This window comes from Syngnathus typhle, linkage group LG22 (genome assembly GCF_033458585.1).
Source record: "Syngnathus typhle isolate RoL2023-S1 ecotype Sweden linkage group LG22, RoL_Styp_1.0, whole genome shotgun sequence".
Lineage (NCBI taxonomy): Eukaryota > Metazoa > Chordata > Actinopteri > Syngnathiformes > Syngnathidae > Syngnathus > Syngnathus typhle.
The window spans coordinates 393,488-413,477 of record NC_083759.1 but is presented as its reverse complement, the minus strand read 5'-3'; the positions used below and the strand labels follow the sequence as shown (position 1 = coordinate 413,477).

General features: G+C 53.0%; 1 protein-coding gene across 1 annotated transcript in view; it reads left to right on the top strand.

Annotated features, from left to right (window-relative positions):
• Positions 1-19,990, top strand: part of LOC133146776 (prospero homeobox protein 1-like) — a 51,111-nt gene that overhangs the window by 10,238 nt on the left and 20,883 nt on the right. The window contains exons 3-4 of the mRNA XM_061270797.1: positions 2,864-2,925; positions 17,779-17,867. The gene's annotated coding sequence lies outside the window, so the exon portion shown is untranslated. The remainder of the gene's footprint in view (positions 1-2,863; positions 2,926-17,778; positions 17,868-19,990) is intronic.

Below are 19,990 nucleotides of genomic sequence, written 5' to 3'. Positions count from 1 at the left end.
AAGTAACCGGGTTTGTGCGGGTGACCCCCTTTGACTCCTCTTTTTGTTTGCGCATTGATTAACAAGCACCGCAGCAAAAAAAGAGAAACACTCAATAATCTGTTTTCCCAAATGATTTGTAATCACCCTTTCAAATATTTGTGCGTCCTTTCGGATTTCTGACGGCCACACAAACAACGGGAGGAGGTGTGGGGGGGGGGTAGATCCATCCATAAAGAGAGCCAGAAAAACGACACACACACACACACACACACACGCGGGCGGGCGGAACATTTTGAGGATGAACGCTGCTAATCCCGACCTCAGCTAACGCTAATGCAAATGCGTGTTTATCAAATGTCACATCGACGCTGCTCTTTGTTCTGCGATTGTGGAAAAGAAAAATTGAGATGACGAGAGAGCAAGTGTGCAAAGAGGGCAAACTTTTTGGGTGTGCAAGTTGCAGGAAGGAGGGTGACGCCGGCCGCCCCGGGGCCGGCCTCGGGGCGTGAGCTGAGCGCGGGCTTCGCTTCCAAGGGGCCGCCACCTCCCGCTCCGGCGTTTCAAACAAGCCTGCCGTATCTGGTCGGCTCCTTCCTTGTGTTGTGCAATCTCGCCCCCGCTATTGTGCCAGCGCTCTCATAAACATACTTGATACGCCGCATCTCTGGAGTGTATGCCATTGTTCCTGGAGTAGGGGGAGGGCGAAGGGGGCGGGGGTGGGGGCTGCTCGCCGCTCTCCAAAATGGACGCCTCCTGAAACAATGCTGCAAATTTCAAAAAAATCCTTGACCACTTACTCAACTGGAAAGAAAATTAGCCAGCACAAAGCGGCGGCTCTTATGTTCACACCCTAAATGGCGTGAAGTGGACCTGGCGCCATTAGCGACAATTATTTTAGCCCTTCACACCGAGTTTGGTCTTTGCGATGCATTGTGTCGCGCTGGAGGAGCCGTGCGTGTGCGTGCGTGTTTGCGGTCGGGGTGGTCAAGGTAAGGCTCAACACAAATATTGGGACACCTGGACAGTGAGAGGCAATTAGCTTGAGTTCAGTCGAGGCATTGTAGGATTGCTGGGCCAGCAGCAGCAGTGTTTTGAGGCTCCATGCGATGCAGTCCATTTGTTTTCAATGAGTTATTTGCAATTAATACATCCGAAAAACAACTCGAGACGCTCGTCGGGGGCGGCGCTGCCCTTTTAAATCTTTCAAATCAATCCTTTGACTCTTAGAATCCCATCAAGCCCATCTCCATCCTAAATGGAGTCGCCACCTTGCGCAATACCTCTGTGGTCCACTTTGAAGGCGCAAGGTAGCACTTCAAAACATGGCAAAAGTATCCAAATGCTTGCCATTAGAAGAAAAAAAAAAAAATGTTGCTAGGTGTGAGACGCGTGGGTGGTTGGCCGCGACGGCGGCGGCCGCGGTGACACCGGAGCTTAACGAGAGGTGAGCCAGAGGAGAAACGGCGCAAGGGCAGACCAAGGGAAGCAAGCCATGCCAGAAGGAGAGAGAGAGACAGAGAGAGAGAGAGAGAGATGGCAGCCAAAGAGGACAAGGAAGAAACAAAAGCGCCGAGAATAGAAGACATAGCGCAGGTGAGCACCAATGCAATGCAACAATCCAAGTAACCATCAGGCGCCCTTGTCACACGCTCGCTGATAGATGGATGGACGGAAGGAAGGGGAAGGAGAAGAAAGTAACAACGGGCGACAGTAATGGAGCGCGAGTGCACGCCAGCGTCACATTGCACACAGCTGTTTTGCGGCGGCGTGCTAGCAGAAAAATGCAAGCGAAAACTTTCCGTTTGGAGCCACATATCCGCAGCGCTCTTGTGTGTTTGGAGCCCATCCCGCGCGCCGCTCCGAGGCCGGCCCGGCCCGGCCGCAGCCTCCGGGCCAGCCCCGGGGCCCGGATCAGCGCGCAGCTGTGGCCCACGGAACATCGATTGAATGTTTATCAGCGTATTCTGGGAGAAAATTGGGGCATTGGGCAGCCGCTTGTAAAAATCCAAGCCAAACGACGGTTTGAATCTTATTGGAACGGGACGCAAGTGGATCCCGTTCCGTCCGGCAGGTTTTCCTTTGTCGGACCGGCCAGGCCCGGCCTGGCCAGGCCAGGCCAGGCCAGGCCAGGCCAGGCCAGGCCAGGCCAGGCCAGGCCAGGCCAGGCCAGGCCGCTTTGTGGTGAAGGGCAAGAGCGGTCGGTGCACTTGCGATGCACTTGTGACATGGAGCACTATTGACAGGCGGGGCTCGTGCCCCTGAGAAAACCTTCACAATTCAATCTCATTGATTCCCACAGAAGAGCGAGCGAGCGAGCGAGCGAACGAGCGCAGGACGCCGCCTCCGGTCCTCACCCTGAGTCATCGCACACTCACACGCACATCGGGCTGCAAATAGGAGCGCAATCCTCCACCGTGTCTTCATGCTCTCCAGTTGTTTGTTTGTTTTGGATCATCTTGTGTGTTGATGGAAAAGCAAAGTGGGTGGGTGGGTGTTTGGTTGGGAGGCTGTTAAGGGGGGGGCTTGTATGGGTGGCACAGAGTCCATGTGTTGTATGACCTTGGTCACTGCTGAGGGGACCTAGTTTCTTGCCAAGCCAATCAATAAGCTAAACAGGCGGAGGATGGCTATTTGGAGCATGGGAAGCCAAACTCAAATACTGATAGGTTATCTGTCTGTCCCAGCACCACTTCTGTGCAAATATTGGACCAGCACATTTTTCACGGTGACTTGCATTTGGATAAAAAAAAAAAAAGGATGGGGGGTGCACGAGAACGAGCGAGCGGGCGGGCGGGCAGGCGCATGTCGAGTGGGCCACTCCACTCCGGTCTCACCTCGTCAACCCAAACAACAAGTCTGTTCTGTCTCTGTTGTGTCCCAGGGTCCGGCGTCGTGAGAGTCGCACCGGCAAATTCCATGATGTCACTCAACATGCACTTGACGGTAATGTCTTCAATTTCTCCCAACATCCCTTGATGAACACATATCCCAAAATTCCAAGCTGTGTATGTAAGACAAAGATGGCAGATAGATGGCTTTGTTTTAGCTTAATGCTAGCAGATAATGCAAAACACCAAATACAGGCTAATGAATAGCATCGGCCTGGGAAAGCTTTCCACAACGCACCTAAATGGATAAGGTAACAATACTCACATTCTTGCAATATTACATTCCAAATTAAATTCAGCAAAGAATGCTGTCCTTCATTTGCAGTCCCGTTTAAGAATGTCGTTGATATGAATATTCTCTTGTTTGGACTGTATTATGATCAAAACTATTTTTCCAGGCAGGCAGGCAGGCAGGCTCAGAAGTATTCATCAATCAATACGACTGGCAAATATCAGTATAGGCAAGTAAAGTCAGGGATTTGGTGTTGTCACGGCAACACGTGTGCAATCGCAAAAGCTGTTTCTGTGAACCGTTTACCACACTTTTATACAAATATTCTTGATTGCACCATTGTACTTGAGCCATCGTGTGTGTGCGTGTGTGTGTGTGTGAGCACCGAATGGCACATCCCTAAATGATGCGCACTCCATGATGGCAGTTGGATGTGATCAATAATAGATGAGTGACACACGCCAATGCCTCTGGAGGGACTCCAGACAATGTAGCTCATGTGTGTGCGTGCGCGCAAATGTTCCAACACAACAACAAAAAAAAGTCCGACTTGGAATGGGGTGGAAGAGCGAGCGGGCGGGCGAGCGAGCGGGCAAGGGAGCGAGCGAGCGCTTTTCCCATCAGGTGTAGCAATCAAAGGCGAGACTGGAACGATGACTTCAAGAGCAGCGTGCGGCGGTGAAAGCGCATTAATAATTGGAGAGGAGCGATCAAAGCGCAACTGTGACATGAAATAAATGAATTAAAGGTTGGGGGGGCAGGCGGGAGGGCAGAAGGGTAATAATAATAATATCATCGCCATCTGGATAGAAGACTTTCCTTTCCATGCGAGCGAGCCCACATTTGACTTGAATTGTTGTCCCTTTTCCAAAGCAAAACAAGAAGCTCTTCATTCTCCGCCATACGTCATTTGATTTGGCAGCAAACGTATTTGTCCGATCAAATGTTAATAGTCGGTCGGCATAAAGATGCCATCTTTGCCACATTGCCACATTTTCTCTCTCTGAAGTAGCCGAGCCCCAAAATATTGAGGGAGGCGTGCGTGTACCTAATGAAGTGCCTGCCCGTCTGTCTGTCTGTCTGTCTGTCTGTCTGTCTGTCTGTCTGTCTGTCTGTCTGTCTGTCTGTCTGTCTGTCTGTCTGTCTGTCCGCGCCCCCGTGTTAGCGTTTGCTGTGGTTGCGTGGCCGTCACGCTTCGCTCTCGCCGTCTTTCCCTTCGGCCGCCGGCCCCTCGTCCTTCTCGTTCCAACTCTCTTTCGCTCGCTCTCTTCTGTTTCCCGCCTTTGCTCGCTCGCTCGCTCGCTCGCTCGCTCGGCGGCACTGGCCACCGCTCCCCCTCCCTGACCATCTGGGCCTCTTCTACATACACACACACACACACACACACACATGTAAGTGTACACAAGTAGTGAGAGAGCATTTCTCCTCTCAAGAGGGCGTGCAGTGTGTGTGTGTGTGTGTGTGTGTGTGTGTGTCACTAAAAGGCTTTCCCTTGGCCAGGTGGACAGCTGCTACTTAGTAGCTTTACAGCCCAGCCAGCAGAGTCAGGGAGGGAAAGCTGGCCTGGCCTGGCCTGGCCCGGCCGGCCGCTGTACCCCGAGCCTTTATCCTCCCAAACAATACTTGACGGCCACAATGCGCAGATGCCGAGGCGCTTCTCGGCAGCGGCGGGCGGGCGGGTGGGCGGGCGTTCCGTCGGCATCCGACCTACATTGCTCATTTCTTAGCCACGGTCTTGGTTTGGTGTCGGCCCATCCCATTTGGCTCGAGGTCATCTGCGCAAGCGCCGGCCCGTCCGCTGTGGTCGAACTGGCTTGTGTCACCAATCCAATTTGATCTATTTGTCTATATAGGGACACACAATTTCTTTCTGTCTATTATGTACATTGCAAACGTCTAGAAGTGAGCGCGTGCCAGTGGTCGGCAGCGGTCGGCATGAAAAAGCCTGATCTGATCCGTCCCCGGGGCCCCGTCTTTGTCTAGCCCTTAAATGGAGGTTTAGCCCGCGCGAGCGTCGGGGTACGGGCTCAATGAGCTTAATCAAAGCGTTAGGGAGGCCGGCCAGCCAGCCCCGAGGATGCCCCCCCCCGCTACCTCCCGCAGAGATTCGCCGGAAGACGCCGGTCGGCCAAACCTCTGGATTAGCCCGCTTCGCTTTCCTCCGGCACGCTGGCCTCAATGCCCGCACGCCACCCACGCCAGGCAAACGGATCCAGCGCGCGTCCTCAAAGAGACGATTTTGTCAGCGGCTCCGACTTTGCTAGAAAATGGACGCGCGGAAGGATGATTGTCTTTTGTGCCGACCTTTCTTAATATACATAGGAGTTGCTTTAGCGTTGCTCATTGTGGAGAAGGAAAGAAATAATTGAGGAAGTACAATCTACCACCAAAATAGCAAATTATATCATGAGGACTAGCAGGTCCAATATCACGTCTATTTGTCGATAGATGAAAAGTAAATGAACTTGAGTAAAATGGTACACTACATGGAATATAGAAAAATAATTGCTCCATTGAAATGTTGAATGGTGAATATTTTGCTACTGTACACTTGCACTTGACTTTGCGTTGTTCCGAGACAACGTGTCCTTGACGCCGTCCCGTCCTCCTCGCCCGCCGGCGCCTCTCCTATTCTATTCTTAATTGATTGCGGACGATGGTGTTTGTAGTCCATCGGAAGCTTTGCTCCGCTTATGTTTGGGCCTTCTTGACCCGATAAGGCGGAGGATGGGAATTAGCGCTGGTGCCGTTTGCTCCACTGGAGGCCAGATTAGGTGGCAAAGATTAGAAGCGGGCCGGCCAGCCGGCCGCCCGCCGCTCCCCCGTGCGGGCTCCGTGGAGATGTTGGGGCGAAAAAGGAGGGATGAAAGAAAGCGGCTTAGACTGTTGAGACAAGCGCACGGCGGAGAATGCACAAAAGGAGGGGTGTAAATGGCGGATTCTTCGCAGCTCAAAAGTTATCACGCGCCGCCGGCTTTGTGCTCAATCCATTTAAGTGAGTCCCTAACACGCCCCCATTGTGCGCCTTTTAATGGCGCAAAAGTGACTTGTGCGAGGGGGCTATCGCCTCTTCATGGGGATTACGGCTAAGTGCTTAAGTTGCGCTCAAACCCGGATTTGCTGGTGGCAAAGAGAGCGGCGGCCGCCCGCCCGCCCGCTGGGGGGGGGGGGGGGGGGGCGAGCGAGTGAGGAATTGTGTCAGGATGGCAGCCTTTGCCTTTCTTGTGTGTTGGGCAGTTGGGCCAACACTTAACCATTGGATCCATAACTGCTTGTGAAAACACAATGCGGTCCAAGAAATTCTGTAAAAGCCTCGCAGTAGCTCAATGTCAAGTCAAATGTGCTGCAGATGGAACCAGACGCCATCCAGGACAACTTGGAGCGAGCGAGCGGCGGCGGCGGCGGCCTTCTCCTTGACCGTTGCACATCTTTTGTGCTCCCTGTGCTAACAAACGGCGGCGAGGTGAAAGGCGGAGCACCTGCCCGTATTGTCGCGCACCTTTGCCTTGAACACACAACGGCCCACCGACAAAGGCCCGTCAAAAGCCGAAGAAAGCGGCGGCCGCGGCCTATTCAAACAGCGCTCCTAGCCTCGATGTGCTCCTCGGAGCCACCCGGCCCATTGTGCCCGCCTGTACGCGCCTTTTGTGGCCGCCCCACGGTGATGGCGAGCGTGATGATAGCCACGGCCACGATGATGACGAGGAGGACAAGCAGCTGCTGAGGGTTGAGAGACGTGCAGACAATGGGCGTGTTTACTCAAGAAAAGCCATGCAAGCTGCAAATTGGAGAGAGAGAGAGAGAGAGAGAGAGAGAGAGAAGGGGGAAACAGGAGATCCATTTGGAGAGAAACACGCGCTCGTCTCGTCTTTGAGGGCCAGCAACGTGTATTTCCGTTTTGATCAGGTACGGCGTTCCCACTCTGCTCTCGGGCGGGCCATTCCTTGGGAGGCCAACGTTTGGCAACGGGCTCGCTCGCTCACTCGCTTCCATCTTGCGCCCAGACTGGTGACATTGATGTTGTTTTCTTTTTCTGCCTGCCTGCCGACTTGCTAGCTCCAGATGCTGAGAGGCTCCTTGCCCTGGCACTGCTGCAAGAGGGCCAGCGAGGTTAATGCACCCAGGGAGGAAGCCAAGCAACCAGCTGTTGGCCTTCTAATGGTGAAAAGCGCCCTCCCTCCCTCCCTCCATCTATTCTATTCTTTCCACCACCACCCTCCCTCCCTCCCTCCCTCCCTCTATCAAAGAAAGAAAAGCCCGGCCAGTCAAATGCGCTCAAATGGCAGAACATCTGCTGGGAGCGTTTCAGTGCAGCCAAGAGCATCTTAACTCCTCCTGAGCAACAATATGAGGCCATTTTTAGGGCTTGGACCACGAGGACTTAGAAAGAGATAAGAGGAGATAATGGCTGCGTGGGGGGAGGGCTAGCTGCAAATGCACAACCAGGACGGAGGGAAGGAAGGTTTGTGGGGGGGGGGCAAAGAAAAGTGCTTTGGGAAACAATGTCCCAATGGCCATTGGAATCGTAATGCGGACGTGGCCGGCTTCCCAACCAATGGAGTGAGTGGCTTTGCGAAGGCCGCACCTTTCCGCTGCCACTTGTCAAGCATTCTGATGGCTGTCTTGAATGGACAGAAAGGACACCTGCTGTCTGTGGCCGTGCAAACGTCCTTTTCAACATTCCTCCCTTCTCGTTACAAGGAATCTCTGGAAAACAATGGCTTCCATATTGCTGGAAAGAAAGCCTTTCATCCAATATGACAACCATGGACAAAATATAGTCATAGATAAACAAGTATTTGATATCTGAAAGTGAAGGGGGTGCACAATGGTCTTTGATAATGGTCAGCCAAAGAATGGAAAGATTTGCCTCGCCTTCAAGGCATGCAAATGTGCTCCATTCAAAAGTGGCAAAGCCAAAGACACATTGCCATTGTTATGCACGCGTTTCTTGTGTATCCTCATCACATGCTCTTGTCATGTACTTTGGAAATGACAAGTGGCAACAGCTGAGTTGACCGCTCCGTCTGGGCGGCTAAGATGAATCTGTGTGTGTGTGTGTGTGTGTGTGCGCGCGCTTTGGAGGGGTCAGTGCAGGCGCCACAGGGCCCTCACAAGAGCCCTTTGACACTCAGCTGTTTAACAGCTTAAAGTGTCTTTGCTCAGTGGATTAAATGTGCGCGCACGCACGCACACACATATCTAACAAGGAATAACTGCTTACAAAGGCACGCACTCGCACTCGCACTCGCTGGCTGGCTGGCTGATGGGCTCGCTCACGTATGGTCCAGGTCGTCACGCCTCATTCAGTCGCCCTCTCATGTGCAACTCAACACGCCGCTGACAGGTGCTGCTGCATGAGACAATGGAGCAATAGCGGCGTGCTCGTGCGCTGCCCAAATTGACAGTTTAAAGTGGGCGAGAATCTTGAGTGGCTCTCGGAGACGAGCTCGGCGACGCTTTGATGGGCCCACAACAAAGATGGCAGTTTAGCATTCATTACGGTCTAGAGGGACAGAGCGTCTTTGATGAGCGGCCGCCGGGCCCGACTCGGCCCGGCCAGGCCTGGCCCGGCCCGGCCAGGCGGCATCTGTCAGGCCCTTCGCGATGCCCATTTGAATACAAACATTGCAGCCAAACGTGCGGATCGGCAATACCGTGGCAGTCACCCAAAACAAAACCTAGACAGAGAATGGAAAGATGGATACCAACGAGGCTTGTTGCTTTTCTGAATAAACCTTGGTGTCCCAGGTCTGGGACCCCGAGCCCCCTCAGGATGAACAGGCAGGCCACCGGAGGCCGCCACTTCCTGGCGGGCGGGCGCTCTTTGTAAACGGGAGGAGCAGATCAAACGGCCGAGCGACGTCCGTTGTCTTTGCTGAGTCAGGCGGCAGGAGAAGCCAAGCGGCGGCCAAAACATGCGGGAGCCATTGAAGTTTGCAAAGTGACAAGCGGCTTGACACCAGGTAGCGCGGCGGCGGCGGCGGCGGCGGGCAGCCAAGGTCAGCTCGATCTTTGAAGTACACTCGACGCTCGTCATTACGTGGGGCTTCCCCATCCGTCTGTCGTCCATCGGGTGCAAATCTGCCGTATCCATTTTGAAAGGCCTCGCTGATGCCATTTTGATCCGCTTGAAATACCTTTTCATTTTGATTGTTTTCCGCCGCCGCCGCCGCCGCCTTCCGGCTCCGAAGCCACTCGTGATTATTTTTGTCCTTATCGGCTCCGCTCGTCGGGCACATTTGATGCTATCGGCGGCCGGGCCGCCGCGTTCGGACCTCTTTGATTCTTCGTTTACGAGCGCCTCACAAAAGTCATGATTTCATCGGAATTCCCCCTCGGAGGTCGAGATGATCCGCCTGGCCCCAGCACAGGAAGCGGAGTCGCCGGGCCGTACTGTAGCGGTCCCTGGCGTCTGGGCCGGAACCAGGATGTGTTGCTAGGCGCGGGGATGATTGTGTCAGCACTTGCTGAGCGCTTTGCTTTGTTTCCTTACAGGTGATCTCCTGAATGGACAATGACAGATATACGTTTCCTGCTATTTTCCAGCGCTTTGCAGGAGGCCGTCACGAAAACAAGGAGGGGCTTCAAGCGCTTTGGGCGAGGCCTCGCAAGTCAGGAGGTGGGTGGGTGGGTGGGTGGCTGATGAGCAAATATTGAGGAAGTCACTCTTGATTTCTGACGCGTTGGATGAACTGCGAGGAAGGGGGGGTCACGAGGGGGGGGGGGGGGGGGAGGCAGGACGCCGGCGTGTGGCGGGTTAGCCGAGGTCAGCCCTGTCCTTTGCCGCTCTTTGACTTTAGCGACAACGGACGAGTTTGAATTTTGTTGTGATTTCCACTTTGACGTGGCCGCGACAGGACACGGGAGCACGCTGCCGATGACGGGCGATTAACACGAAAGGCTAGTAGCTCTCGGAAAATGCCTCCCCCAACCCCCCCCCTTCGCCCAAGTTGTTTTATGAAACACGCCTGTCGCTCAGGAGCGATTTGGCCTCCCTTTGTTTTGTGACGGCAAACGGCGGCGACAGGGGTCATCTCTTGTACGGCCGCCAGGAAACATCTTTACCGTGGACTTTGAATCATCGCCCCAAGCCCTAACCCTGCGTTACTCTGAAAATGGCCAGTAATAGCGCTTGCTCCCCGAGTGGCTGTTCCTTGAGATTAGCATTGAAGTTAGCGGCTAAATATAAAGACCTTCTCTCTATATATAAACGGCTTCCTGTCATTCACACGGCAGCTGGGCCGGCCACACGCAACAAACACTAACGAGGCTGCGCCGCGCCGCGCCGCGCCGCGCCGCGCCGCGCCACTCGCCGGCCGCCAGCATTACAGGCTGCCTTTGAACAATTTGACCCCCGCACGCTCCAAGTGTTTAGTTTTGATGGGTGGTCACGACCTCCGCAAAATGGCAAGCCACAAGCGTGAGCTAGCCACATCGCTAGCATGATTTATTTACAATCATCTTACTAAGTGGATTATTGTCGATGTAGCCGGTCATAGCACGGCAAAGGTTGAGCACGCGGGAGCCGGCGTACGCGGCGTCGCCTTTTGCCTCGTCCGCCGACGACACGGCAGGAAACACAAAGGTCAGCGATGCCCCCTCTCGCTTCATAAATCACAGCCGGCAGCGCGCTTGCTTCAAAGCCCTTTTGTTTCTTCACGCGGGCACGGAGGGAGGGAGGGAGGGAGGGAGGTTATCGGCGGGCCAGCGGCGATAGAGGCCGGCCAGCCGGCTGGCCGGCCGGCGCTCCGTCACTGAAAGCGACCTGTTTTGTCAGGCGGCGTGCGAAGGCTCGTTAGGTTAGGGGATTGTTTGGGTTCCTGTCTACGGGTCGGCCAGAGTCTGGGTCGCTCGCCCTCCGACACCGTTTGGCTTTTCACAATTTGCAGGAGACGACTGTCCATCTGGGTCACTCCAGGGCAAAAAGACGGTCGGTCGGTCGGAGCATCAATTAGGCCACGTGCTCGCTCGCTCGCTCGCTCGCTCGCTCGACCTCTCTCGTTCTATGCGAGCAAGGAGAAGGACGGGGGGGTGGCGTCTGATCACTAATCACTAATGCGCCGGCTAACGCTAACCTAGCAGCCCTGTGTGATCTTCGGCTAACCTTGCCCACGGGCCTCTTTTGTCTGCGCGCGGCTGGCTCCGATCGGCCTCTCTGCTATTGAGTGGCTGGAGATGGGAAGGCTGTAGGGGGCTGTAAAGGGGGGACGGGGGGGGGGGGGCGCAAATCAATGGCCAAATCGCTGGCACTGTTCTCAGGACAGTGACCCAAAAGCCCCAAGCTGGCATTGGAGCCGCCTCCCTCCTGATTGACACTTGAAAGGTGATGTGGCCACCCGGGGGCGCCAGCCGGGAAGCCGCCGTGCGGGCAAACAGCTGGTGACATCTGCACGGAGCAAGTTGAAAGCGCGGCGCCGGCGCAAGAGCCTTTCCTTTTGTCCAAAGCGCACATTTAGCCTTTGAAAGTGCCAAGTATGGGCAGCAACAGCACAACAAGAACGCCCCCAGGTTATTTGTTGCGCTGTTTGATCTCCTGCCGTGGAAAACTATCGGCTGGGTAGATATCCACGTGCAGTTAAAAGCCGTCTTTTTAAGAGGGCGACCCCCCCCCCCCCCCCCCCATAGCCTTGTTCCCGTTCAATAGCATCGGCTTGCAGCGAGCGAGTGCTCAGGAAGCGGAAAGGGGGCCTTATCGACTGGCGTTCAAAAAGCCCAAGTGACACGGCACGGCACGCGTGGCCAGCAGGAATGCCCTCCCTCCCTCCTTCCCTCCCTCCCTCCCGAGCGTGTGGCTGAAGTCGTTCCCTTAATTGTCACAAAAATTGGCCACCTATTTTTTTTTTCACGGGGCTTCTTCTCCTGCCTGACAGCCCCGTTCCCCGTAACGTTTCTTTTGTTTTGTCCGAAAGGGTGAAAAGGTCACCGGTGCGCCGGCATGAATCGTTGACGGCCGTGCGAATCGTCAGCGCCGGCCGCTCGCTGACTGAAGGCTTCTGCGAATGAGCACAATGGGCGCCGGGCGGGCTCCCCCGCGGTCTCCTTTGTGAAGCCCGGCCGTGACGTGAGTGACAGAAGAAAGCGAAGCCGGCCAGGGGTAAAACGAGCCCGTGACCCCTCGGTGGCCGGGCGGGCGGGCGAGCGAGCGTCCGTGCACACCTGAAGACCTTTTAGCGCCTCTTGGAGTTCGTTTTATTTTCTTGCCACTGACATGAAAGGAGACCCCCGCCAAGCGCGGCAAGCCCCCACCAACCGCGAGCCCCCCACGTTCTCATGCTAATATTCAGTTTCAGGCCCTCCAAGACAAAAGGGGCAAGGAACCTGGCGGGGAACAGTAGCTTCTTGTTGTCGTGCCACGCCGTAATATGAACTCCTTGCAAGACTTGTGCTGTCATCCCGTCCTGAGCTTCCCTTTATTCCGTCGTGGGGGGGGGGGGTGATGCGCGGGTCACGCCCCCCAGACGGATTATGGCAGGGGGGGACAGTTCAAGCTCCCTTGAGGGGAATGAATACAGAAAGAGTTTGAGCTGTTCCACTTCAACTTATAAAAAATGATCAACAATTCCAAAATACCAAAAAGAAAATGGAATACAAATATGATACGACTGGAATTATGTTGCAAAATGTGTTCCTTGTAAACTTTGTTGTCTTTGTTTTCCAGTTGGCCCCTGTCCCAATCTCGCCCTGTTTTTTTTCTCACTGTGCCCGTTGCCGTCGCCGCCATGCATCCGACAGCCGCCGCCATGCATCCGACAGAGTGACAGCGAGCGCTGCTTGTTAAGCGAGCAAATAAACGCGCCGTGAAAAGCCAATAAGCGGCGGGAGGCCAGGCAGCGAGCGCCAAGTAACGCCGCGTCAAAGGCGAGCTCTCCAGCCATGAATCTCTCCAACGCCGCATCACCTGACGCTCCTCCCCCCCCCCCGTCCATCTCATCCCCCTTTCTGGCTTCTCCTCCTCTGAGAGAATTGCAGCCCTAGATGTATAATTCACGCGGCTGGCTGCGCAAGGCTGCGGCTTTTTGTCGGAAAACACGATGACAGCCAAGTTAGCGCCAGCCACCTCTCATTCCTCTCAGCCACCTGCTCACCGGGGAGGGGGGGGGGGGGGGGGGGCTTGATTTCTATTTCATCTCTCCTCGCAGCCGGCTAACTTTGTCGGCGCTCTCATGTGTTAAAGACGTCAACTTAAAGGAGGCCCCAAAGTCCTGAGGCGCTGACGACCCGACCGACACTTTTGGGCTTGTCGCTTGGATTGCTCGCGTCAAGTTCAAGGTGTCAAGCGGCAATTCCCGCAGAGCCTCGTTTAGCATTCCGCCCGGCGTTGGCAAGTTGGTGCCAAACAAGGGACAACTTTGTGCAACGAAATCCCACTTGGATCACTTCAATCTCGCTGGCTCCCAAAATGGCTCCAGGAGTTCCGGGGTACAAAATGGCTTTGTCAGTGCACTGACTTGCTAGCTAAGTGCAGCGAGGTAGCGGAGGCAATGCTAACACTTGGCTTCCTGGGAGGCCCGTTTTGCCCCGACCGACCGACCGACCGACCGACGGCGCGGTAATGAGGCGGGTGGGGAGGACCGCCTGCGCCGCCAGAGGACTGATGAAGAGGCCAATTACGGCAATGTGCGCGGCGCTTCACGTTAGGCGAGCGGCGTCCTCGTCAGCCCCGCTCGCTCGTCTGCCTTTTGTCATCGACATTGGCGAACATGGGTCAGATTGGCCTCCAAAGTGTTTGAAAAGAACTTGGCCGGAATTGAACGGATCTTGTGCTGCTGCTGCTTTTTTTTTTTTTTTAATTCTTGCTATGGCGCCGTGAGTGGCTGCCTCCCAGCAGTGTTCTCTCTTTTGCTCTTTATTTGCTTCTTTTCTCCTTTTTCTTTCTGTCTTTTTGTCCATTCGGCGATGCTGGTGCCTTCTACTGCACCTCGGTATCTCTTCGGATCGGATATTTGATTTCATTTTTTCTTCCTGGGACCGGGATCATCGGTTGAGCCGGCGTAACTCGACGACGGCTTCCTGCTTATCCGGCCAGTGATGAGCGGGTCCCTCGCCTTGGCCTCGCAGCCGCAACCCCTGTGGGGAGGGAGTCCGCTCCCTCGTGCTCGTGGGTACCAACGACTTTGGCCATGTGGTGACCATCCGCACGTGCCCCGGCCGGGTGCCCGGGACGCTGCTCACACGTTTGCCTGCTTTGTGATGTTTTCAGCGATTCACGACCACGGTCCATTGGGCAGCGTTGAAATGGACTGCTATTGGGGGGTGCTGGTTGGCCGCTTTTTTCCTTTTTCCTCTTATAGCTTTGATTTGCTTTGACGGCTTTTATCTTGAGCACTTTGTGACTTTCTTTGTGGCGCCGTTGTGTGAGAGTTATTGAGTTGCGCTCATGCCATCCGTCTGTGTGTCTTTTGTATCCCCACTCTGTGGTGTGGATACTGCTGGGGCCACCCCTGGGGATCAATAAATATTCAATCAATCAATCAATCAATCGACGCGCAGACGGGACAAGTCATTTGACGCCTTCTTCGCAGATGATCAAGAACGTATGCCCGCCGTGAGTGTGCTTCCTTTCTCTATAATGATGCTGTTTGTCGACCTGGTTGCGCACAATGTGTCATTGCCTTGGTACAAGTTGAATATTCCAAAGAAAAAACAAAGTCAGTGTAATTAACCAGGTTGAATACGGTTAGTCTGTCCGCTAGTGAACTAGCGCAACATGAACGATGACGGCGCCGACGTCATTGGGGCGATGTTTCCTGCCATCAACTCTAGCATTGTGTTGCCATCATGACGGGAATAATCTCAGATTAAAAAGGAGAACAGCCCAGCCGACGCACACAATGAGCCTTTTGTGCATTTCACGTGTGCCAGCCAGTGTGTGTGCCAGCCAGTGTGTGTGCGCCAGTGTGTGTTTGCTTGCACACCTGCGCTCAGTTAGTTGCTGCAAAAGACAAAAAGTCTCACTTTGGCTTTTCCCTCACAAAGAGAAGTGCGCTTGACTCGTCCGTATAAAGTGGAAGCCGCCAGGGTTCGACCCGTCATAGTTCTCGAGCGCTCACGCGAGACAATTGCGGCTCACCAAGCCGGCTGGAAAAAGAAGCAACTCGCCGCTCGCCGCCTGTGACAGATGTCCTCCCCTTCCCGGAAGCTTCTATTTTTTATTTTTATTTATTTTTGGCCTCTCTCTCTCTCTCTTTGGCCCCTTCGCAGCCAATCCAGTAAGGGACCCCCCTGAACCCACTGGCTCCACCGGTGCCCGTAAGAACATCACGGCCCGCTTGGCCTACTCGCCGACAATCGAGCGCATGTTTATGTGCGTGAGCGGCCATTTTGGATGCTCAACTTTGATCCTGGGCTCAAACACTTAGGAGCTGATAGAAAAAAACATCGCTGGCCCTCCTTTCATTGGATCAGCCTCCAATTGTGCGCGCGTGTGCACGTGTGCGTGTGTGTGCACGTGTGCGTGCGTGTGTGGTCAGCAGGAACAGTTGGTTTGTGTGTCTGGATTTCGCAATGTTAGGAAGGAGGACAGTCTCAGGGGGTGACGGAAAGAGGATCACACGCACACACACTCACACATGTTAATCTCCTCATTTTCATTTCTCTTAGCATGCGGGATTAGAATGATTTTATTTAAAGTGTCAGCTTGAGTTTGCGGATTGAGAAATCTGGATTTTATAGGGATTACTATGACACGCACACACACACTTTCTGCCACTCATTAATGACCTGCCTGACCAACAAACAGTATTTATGGTGAAATTGGGACTCTTGAAAGCGTGCAAGAATTCAACACAAAGAGCGGCGTCATCTTTTCATCCCTTTTGATGGAGCCTCTTCTCGTTGCATTTGAAGAGGAGCAACACGGCGTTGCCTTCATGCTCTGAACTTGAATTTAGAGTGCCACGTGGTCATCCACCCACGAGTGCACGCATCCCGTGGAGAAAAGCTCATCCTTCCTGCGTCTTTTCTCATCCGATTGATGCAAGCGGCCCGGCAATCTCTCCATCCGTCTCTCATCCGTCTCCGAGGCCGTCCGCCTTCCTTTTAACGGATAATCTTGCGCTAAGAGGGTGCCGCCTTTTCCCTCTTAAGTGAGCGTGGCGTAATCTGGCCATCGCCTCAGCGACCCATCGCCAGTCCTCGTCAAGATGAGGCCCGTGCGCATCGATGATCTCTCCTGAAAAACAAAATGTGGCCTTTTCTTCCCCTAATTAGAAACCACTTGTTGCACTCCTGGAGCAAGTCGAACCTTGTCACGCTAAAATGTTGAATGCCCCCCCCCCACAAACATTTACTGGATAGCAGAGCGAGACAAAGGTTTATTCTTGGTGCTCTGCATGCATCGGCATGGCCTCCTTTGTAGTTGACGTATGAAGGCATTTGGAACGGTGCTGCACACACACACATGCGCACCCACACACACACGCATACACGCACACACATGCACTGGCCACACTCCAGTCCAATGCAGCTGAGTGGAAGAAGGTGCTCATGGGACGAAAAAAAGGCCATTGGCGTCTCCTTCCCAATGCAAGCTGGACATTACGGCCACGATGACAGCCACGCTATATAAATAGCGGCGTGCCTCGCGCTCGCTATTCCGAGCGTCCCAGCCTCGAAAATAAACCTACACGCCATCTCTTATTTTAATGTGTGTGTGTGTGTGTATTGGAATGTATAAATCCCTGAGACCCGGTGCACCCCACGTGCGTTTGTCCCGTCCCGCCCCGCCAATTCCAGCTTTTGAGGTTCTCTTGTACTTGCAAAGGTAATTTGGGGAGGAAGTAATCAACGGCGTGGGAGCCCGCCAAGCTCCACGGGCGGCCAAACGGTGATTCCGAGCGTCTTTTGTCTGCACCGGCACCTTCAAGTGGAGCCAAGGGCCGGGCCGGGCACTTTGTTTGCTCAGCTTCTCCCGGCGAGGCTGTAAAAATCAAGGGGAACAATCGGCAGATAACCTGCCACCTTCTTTCTTCTGCCTTCCCCTTTCTTTCATGTGGGCAGCCGTGCGTGCGTGCGTGCGTGCGTGCGTGCGTGCGTGCGTTTCAGATTTGCAGCTTTGGGGGCAAAGGAGCCAGCCCATCGCTTGTGCTTGCTGCCCTTTTGCCGCCCTTGTTCTGTTTAGCCCTCATCCTCTTCTCCAAACAGGAAGTCATTGGAGAGATGGAGGGGGGGAGGGAGGGATGAGAGGAAGAGGGAGGCGGAGGGGGGGGGGGGGAGGGTCTTCTCTCAGGTCGTGCTTGGAGGGCGGCGGGCGGCACGAGAGGCAGGATGTTATGGTTTATTCAGCCCAGGAGTGGACAAGGTGCGCCTTGCCCTCAGCACCAGCACACCAGGGTGATTTATAGCCACGCTGGCAGACGCCCGAGTCCAATGGGGGTGGGGGGGACTCCGGGTCTTTGAACGTGCCCGCCCGGGAGCGTGTGCACGAGTGACAGCGACGTGCTCCAGTAAATGCACAGAACCTGGGTTCTCGGGATTCGAGCAAATCTTAAGAAAACCAAAGCAATAGGGAATTCAATTCATCTGTTCCAAACAACCACAAAACACATTTGATTAGAGTTGATTTGATTTGAAAAAGAAAAGAATCCATCTGCCTAGCCATCATTTCAAGAAAGTAAATACGGCAACATTGGCAGGATACATTTCATGCTGATCTTTTTGGTTTTGTGCTTACAGGCTGCTCGCTTGAGTCCACAACGCTCGCCCAGCAAGGGCTTGAGGTGCACAGTTCAAAGGTCACCGGAGTTACACGGGGCAGACAACAGGTAGGCCGATAAAAAAATTGCTTTGGCCAAGAGGTGCTTTACTCTACTTGGCATCATATTCCCTATAGGAAGCCTCTCACACACCCCGTTACTCTTAATTGTCCCTCTCAGATCAGACAAGTGTGTGTGTGGGTGCGTGGGTGTGTGTGCGTGTGTGTGTGTGTGCGTGCGTGTGTGTGTTTAGCACAACAAGAATTCTCCTGCATAAAAAAATCATCTGTCCCCATCAGAGTGGATTTTTTTCATTAATTTATAATTTAAATAATAATAATGATAATAAAAAAAAACAGATGCCAGTAAATTAAGAATAAAAGTCAATTTAAATGATTATTTTCAAGCGGTTGCCATTTGATCTGATGTTACTGTGAAACTGAAAGCTTTATTTTTGCACAGCACAAAAAAAAAAAATCGATGCATGAATAGGGCGCGTGCATGTGTTGGTGTGTCGCGCACGCACGCACGCACGCAGAGGAGCGAAGTTGAAAGAAAAAGGCGAGCTAGGTACCGGGCTCTGACTTTGAGCGAGTTGTTGCTGTTTTATGCGCCGTTGTTTTTTTTTTAAATTACGTTGTGCGGGCTCCAATGACGTCACACGAGCCGACAGACGTAAATACCCACACGGGTATTTCAAATATGAAATATTAAGCAAATGAAATGCAACCGTGTTAGATGTTGAGAATGTTTCTTTTTCGTATTTTAATGTGGTTTGGACTTGCAGCATTGAAGATGATTGTTATTCTTATCATATTAGCCCAAGTATCTTATTATGCTCTCGCTGCTGTGTTTGTCGAACAAGGGCTCCTTTCATGCAAATAAGGCAGCAGCATATTTGAATTCGAGAGGCTGTGGGTGACCAACTTTACACGCACGCACGCACGCGCGCGCGCCCGCTCCCCATAATCACCAAGCAGTATATACTTGTCTAGCCCGGCAAGAGGGATGTGGGTCACCGAGGGCCACACTCTGCCAGCTCTCACAGCCAAGAAGTAACAACAGTGTATGCAAATTGTGTTTTTTTTTTTTTTTCTTCCACAACGGCGCATCAATTACGACCAACGCGATCTTTTTTTTTTTTTTTTTATACACTCAATTAATTCGTTTTAATAGCTACACCACAGTGGCTTTAGTACGACCGCACCCGCATGCACGTTCGACAGGCATCCAATGTGAAAAAGCTTTCCTTTATTTAAAAAAAATCGTCATCGTCGTATGGTGTTAAATGAACACTGTCAATATAGATTGAACAATATTTATATGCAATGTTGAAATGTACAGCATCGTACGGAGGAGTCGATTCGATATATTTTAACCCTCATGTGTTGCGAAAAGGCGCCCCCGGAAAGTTAAAAAAAAAAAAAAAAAGTATTACGCACGGCGTTAGTGCCTCTTATCAAGGCAGAATTTTGATTGGAGTCTTGTCATTCGGTGAAGTGTAACATTATTGCAGGTTCTCCTGAACTGGAATTGGCTATATTAAGTGTCCTATAAGGACTCTTTATCGCCAGGCGAGCTGCGCAAGTCCGACGCCTACGTCGTCATCATTATTATCATCATTATTATTATTATTATTATCATCCTCATCCTCCACGGGTGGAAAAACAGCTTTTAAGATGCCCGCCGCTCTATTCTTTTTCTTTTTAAAACGAATTGTTGCGTCATATTCTGCCCGATAGAAATACACCTAAATACTGCAAATATTTTTAAGCATCGAAAAAAGAAGAATAGTGATTGGAATAATCCGTGAAAGCAATCAAATGACACCTTTAACACGTGTGGGGGCAATATTGTTTCCCCTCGGCCTGCCCCCCTCTCACCATGCACCAATAAATATGTCAGTGCATTCAAAAGAGCTTCGGCACGACAAAATTCAATCGACGACGAGTGAGCCAACATCCGAATTTCGCCTCTGATACTTTTAATTTTCGCTTGTTTTTGGTTGTTGTTTTTTGGTTGTTGTTTTTTTTTCTCTGCAAATCGCACCCGGAGAGAAAGAAACACGGCGTGCTTGGTGTTAGGAGGGGTCGGGGCACGCAGCCTGAAACTTTGCTGACTCCCTAATTATTTCACGCAAACCAAATCAAAAGAAAAGGCCAAATCGGGAGGTGGCACCTCGCCCTTTTCCT